Raw genomic sequence first — 5,804 nt, 5'->3', positions numbered from 1 at the left:
TGTATGTTCTTGTTTAGTTTGTGAGGTGTTTCTTACTTTTTAGCTACTGGTTGTGATTCCGGTGTTTTAGGCATATATTTTTCTGTTTTTTGGTGGCTTTGGCCTTTCAATTATTATTCTCCCTTTGGCCCGTTTTCTTAGTTTATGCGTTGGTTGTCTAGTTTCTTATTCTTAATTTGATTATCTTATGATACTAATAGTGACATAAATATAATTTGTAAATGAATTAATAAAAATTAGTAAAAATAATAAAATGATGAAAAGTCTTGTTATTTTTAGGTGTGAATAAATTAAATATTTAAAATATATTTATATTATTTTATTTATTTCTTGAATTTTAGAGACCAATAAATGTGAGAAGGATTAGATAATACAAAACTAAAAATTGATAGAGAAAATTGCAATAATTTAAAAGAAGAAAAATTTAAATACAAAAAAAAAAAACATGAGGACACATGTCAACAAACCCCCCTTCTACATGTCACAAGAAGAAAAAAAACCAACTTTATATATATAGATACCATGGTTTATAGAGTTGATTTATATAAAAATTAAAATTATGTCAAACTCCCAAATAGAGAAACAAATTCATGTGAAGCGGTGTATTGATCGTTGTGGTATATCGATTGCATGGTATGTATATTTGTATATGTAATAATCAAATCTTCAAAAGATATCGTCAACAAATGTTGCCGTGTTGGTCAGTATTTGCAGGCTAATTTTAGATCCGCACAGGCTACACAAATATTTACGTTTTTTGTATATATAGATCAAAACTCTTACGTTTTTTCTGTAAACCAACAAAAGAATAGGGGTACGGTGGTCGTTTCACAATATTTGGACATGGGTCTCACGGTTGGACCAACGTTTCTATGGTTGGTATTTATTGTGCAAATAGCTCTTTAATATAAGAGTAAAAATTTAGTAATGTACACTGAATCTTTTTAATTCTTCTTACTTTGTTTCTATTCATTTTTTCCTCTCCATTCTTACAATCTAACAATATTAAAAGAGGAATATGAAGTCCTCTTAACATGTACATGTCAGATGGAAAAATCAACCACTAATATTGCAGCAATCATCCATGTCATCTTTGATTAATTTGTTTTGGGCTTCTTCTTTTACCTTTCCTTATTTTGTTTGGGCTTCATCTCTTAGCTTTATCGACTCATTCTCTCTTCTCTCTTTGATGATTCCGCCGTTCTTCTCTTACTTTTTGACTTCCACATCTTCCTTTACTCTTCTCTCCAAATCTGTTTCAACGCATACCTTCACCACTAGCTGCTCTAATCAAACCTTGCTTGAACTCATTCAATGGATTCTTTTCACCTTCCTTTCCATTTGTCTATTTATAAATCTCTTTTCTTAGCTTATGTCTCGATTAAAATTGATAAGCTTCTCTCAGACAATCATCCCGATGGAACCCAAAGGAAACTCTTCAATCTCCAGCGACCACAAGACCAACAAAAAGACCGTCACTTCCTCCGCGACTGCAAATCAAACGTCCAGATCAACCGGCAAGGCACTGACAGCTATGTTATGTTCTTCAACGAGGTCGGTCCCAGATTGGGACAATCGGAGGCTAACTCATTTATGGGCAGTGAGCTACACGGCAAGGGAGCATTTTTAATCGGTTTAGTGCTCCTGCTTATTGACGAACAGGTTAGACATGAACTGTTGTGTTGATTTATTTTATTGCTTTAGATTTCATCGATTCGTTCCCATTAACTAAACATGAACTGATGTGTTGATTTATTTTATTTCTTTAAACATTTTTCTTACGCACAACTCTATCCTTTCAGAGCTTCAAGATAACCGAGTGGATATTGATGTAGACAGGTTCAGCTTCCATTCACTTGAGAATTTTGAAGACAACTATGGACTCAGAGGCGATCTCTTTGGCAAGCATTTTTAAAGAAAATTCTCTCTTCAGATGCGGTTTCATATTGTGCTTCTAAAGTAGTTTTTCTTACTTTTCTTTCACACAGCTGATCACAAGCTATCCGTGTTCACTTCAGCTGTTAAGAGGATTAGCTTGCTTTAAACGATCTGCGGACAAGTTCTAGTGGAAGTAACTAACCAACTTATTTTTGGAGAGCTAAAGCCACTTCTTTTGCTTCTCTTTCTCTCTATCCCTTATATCCTAGGCCTAGCAAGTGTACGCATTTATAACTATTGCTTAGTCAAAATATCCCATGGTGTGGCTAATGTCAAATTTATTTATTTTTTTCTGATTTTCAGGATGAAGATGGTAATAAGATGATCAATGAGTATGTTGTTGACCAGTGAATATTTGATCTGTAGCTAGCCAAGTAGTAAGTGTGTTACTCATATTTACAATACCTAGCAAGATCCTTTTAAATGTATCCCTCAAAAGTATCCAATAACTTTTTTTTTTTGTTTTGACATTTACAACAGATTTTATATCAAACCTCTGTTGATGGGCAATATTATGCTATCAAGGTAATCTATTGTTTTTCCCTTATTAAACCTTTTTTGTTTTTTTTTCTTTCCTTCGTTTAGTTGATGTTGTTCTTTCGAAATATGATACTCATAGGGCGTAAAGATCTCTGACATATTTTGATACTTGAGCTAAGGGTTGCACCTTCAGATACTGCTATGAGTGATCTTCGTGAGGTATAACCCATTTTCTATACTGCATATCTACTGGTTCATTGTAGAGACTTTATTCTTAAACAAAGTACCTGTTTTGATGATTCCAAAGTTGAATTGGGATGCATTAACAAAGCAGCTATAAAACAAAAAGAAAGGGGGGAGGGGGGCTAACTTCTCTCTCTAGAAAAAGGTAACGTTGCATTTTTTAGTCAGCTTTTAGTAGGCAAAAGTCTTGAAACTACATTGTTTGTGTTACTCTTTTTCCTCTTTTTGTCGCAAATGTCTCTCTTATTCTATAGCTGGTTTGTATGGATTATTTTGGTTCCATGTGGATTTTCCGTTTTGTATTGTGGTTGAATGGTTGTGATCAGCCATGTGTGGAAGAGCCGAAGAGGAGGCCAAATAAAGAGGTGGTGAAGCTGCGAACCAGCAAGAAAACAAAGAAAGGTACGATTACAAATTTCACTGTAATATATGACACTTGGAGTCAGAATCTAAGGAATCCAGCTTAGTGTTTCACACTGTATACATTGGAATATATATATATATATATATATATATATATATATAATATATTTATATATTTCAGTCTGATTTACTATCATTGCAGTAGGATTAATTTAACTATTTCATCAACTGGATATGGTTTATGATAGGTTCTCCATCAATATTCATGTGTTTCGTGTGAGGAGTATCAAGGATTTGTTGTATGTTTTCTGGAACAATACAAACCAGTTGCTCAAGGATTTTTTTCTGGGAATTACATCATGAAGGATCTTCATCATTGTTAGGTATTTACTCTCAAACATATATGCGGAGACAAAAAAAATTAATTGGTTTGTTTATTTTAAACTTGGTGTTCTATATGTGAGCACCTTATGACAGCCATTGTACATTAGTGATTATATATTTTGGAGTCTTAATCGCTATGTGATTCAGAACTGACTTTGGTCTGAGTTTGTCATTTGATTGACATGTCTATCATATTTTGCAGGAGCCTACAAGTTCTTTGTTTTATGTATCGTAGGAACCAGCACAAAGGACAGAGTTAAGTTCCGTATACACAAGCAGGTGACCGACCTCTTCAGCGCTTTGGATGTAGTGAAGCAGATCACTTCCATAACTATTGAGCCTGGTATTGAGGACAAGTACAACACATCTGAATCTTAGTGCATGTGGTTTAGTTTACAAATTGTCTTTGAATTAAAAACTGAAGAAGGATTCTTACTGACTTAAGTTTGTTTTGGATTTGCAGCTTGTTCTGAGGCAACGTTTTGGCTCTGTAATCTTTAAAAAAACTTCCTCTTCGTTATGTGATACTTTGTTTTGTCTCTGTCTTTGTCGTTGTGTGGAACATGTTTGGTTAAGCTTATATTTAGTGCAGTTTGGTTATCTTCTCTGTAGGTACAATATGAGGATGCTGCTTTGCTTTTTATTTCTCTACGGGCTCGTCATAGTGACAACAGGTACACAACTACAACATAGTCAAGATGTTGAAACATTGAGAACCTTCTATAGGCTTTCTTGTTGGATTGTAAATCAAAAGATTCAAAACCCCAGGGCCAGCATGCAGAACCATTTGTCCAAGACATGTCTACAAATGATGCAGACAATCAATAGCAAGAACCAAAAACACAAAGAAGTAGCTCAAAGCACAGTCTTAAAGAAATTAAAACGCCACATAGGAGATATAACCTCACTAAGAAGAGCTCCAAGACCAAACACACGACCTTGTGTTGAATCAACCAACTGTAGAATGTAAGACAAAAGAAATCTATGAAGAAATCTAGGAAAATAAAAAGATTTTTAGAACTATTGCATTACCTTCAAATACATTTGATTCTTCTTCTCAGAAGTTAGCTCTTCTGTGATTAGGATATCATCTTCAAGCATATGATCAGCTACATTTTTTTCAAATCCTTCACTAATTAGCCTTGCCCTTTCATCCACAAATGACCCGTCTGATTTCTTGTGTGTCTCTCACGAAGAACATCAATGTAAGATGCGTCTCCGTTCTTTTTTTTCTACAAAGGAGAAGTGTTAGAAAATAATATTTAAAGTAGTACATATGAAAACAAGTCTTACCAATATATCGGCAACCCTAGCATATGAACGTGATCCAGCTCGGTGTTTATGAGGTCCCATCGATCTGACATTCGACTCTTAGACGCTTTTTTACTTTTTTCCTTAGCTTTATCTGTTCCCCAGTAGGCAACCAAGTCTTTGTAGTAATCATCAAGGATCCAATATGGCTGCTTACCTCTTTCTTTTACTCGGCTGATCATATCGATCAGTTTAGTCGCAGCACATTTGCAAAACATCTTACGCACCTCGGATTCAATCAAGTGATTCCAAAAGAATTTGCTCTGGTATTTTAAAAAAAAGTAAGAGTGCTATACATAAAACTTAAGCGATATGGCATAAGTATTTCTATTCCAGTGGAAACATCAAAACAAGATTTTTTTTATTTTTTTGTATATGTAATGTTTTGTGATATACCTTGAATGTGAACCACCATCGCTCTTTCACATGTTGCGGTGTAGTTGACCAGTTTCGATACGGGCCAGGAAAATCAAATCGGATGATTGTTCTTATCTCACTAGTGATTACGGAATCACGTTTGAATGTTGAGATTGTGAAATCCCGTGTCCAACTCTATATTGTCCGATTAGTACGATATTGTCCACTTTGGACCTAATTTGGCAAGCCCGCATGGATTTACTTTTTGGTTTCCTTTCCAAAAGGCCTCGTACTATTAGAGTTGGACAGCTCTTTATATATTAGATTCTCTTTGTCTAATTCTCCAATGTGGGACTTAGTTTGTTATATCACATTCTCCCCTTCAAACTAAGGATCACATTCATCTCGTGTCCCACAACTGACTTCCAGGATCTTTTGACTTGATCTCTGCCACACACACCTCCCAATCCTAACTCGATGGGTCCCGTTTCTATTCAAAGGGTATTTTGGTCTTTTTTGCAGATTTCTCGTCAACCACTCTGAAACCAATTGTTGGGATTGTCCACACTATCAACAAACGTAGACGAAGAACCAGGATCATTCAAGCTTCCTCATATTGTTGGGATGCCTCAGGTGATACACGAGAAAGATGTGTGCAGCGCCTGCTTAGTTGGGAAGCAAACTCGGAAGTCTTTCCCGCCTAAAGCAAAGTATCGAGCATCACACGC

At 35.3% G+C, this 5,804-nt stretch overlaps 2 long non-coding RNA genes across 3 annotated transcripts; one reads left to right on the top strand and one right to left on the bottom strand.

The window, feature by feature from the left end:
* The first annotated feature begins 3,829 nt into the window (after positions 1-3,829).
* On the top strand, positions 3,830-4,255 carry LOC106313619. Its single transcript, XR_001264429.1, has 2 exons — positions 3,830-4,082; positions 4,177-4,255. It is a non-coding gene; the product is annotated as an uncharacterized LOC106313619 (long non-coding RNA).
* A 55-nt stretch (positions 4,256-4,310) lies between these two features.
* On the bottom strand, positions 4,311-5,330 carry LOC106313627. Of its 2 annotated transcripts, XR_001264433.1 has the most exons (4): positions 5,116-5,330; positions 4,702-4,982; positions 4,441-4,640; positions 4,311-4,365 (listed from the first exon to the last, which is right to left on the bottom strand). It is a non-coding gene; the product is annotated as an uncharacterized LOC106313627 (long non-coding RNA). The 2 variants fall into 2 exon arrangements; XR_001264431.1 differs by having other exon boundaries at positions 4,441-4,982.
* Between the last annotated feature and the right edge of the window lie 474 nt (positions 5,331-5,804).

Source organism: Brassica oleracea, chromosome C1 (assembly GCF_000695525.1).
Source record: "Brassica oleracea var. oleracea cultivar TO1000 chromosome C1, BOL, whole genome shotgun sequence".
Lineage (NCBI taxonomy): Eukaryota > Viridiplantae > Streptophyta > Magnoliopsida > Brassicales > Brassicaceae > Brassica > Brassica oleracea.
Note: the sequence above shows the minus strand (reverse complement) of the source record. Positions and strands in the feature narration are given on the sequence as shown.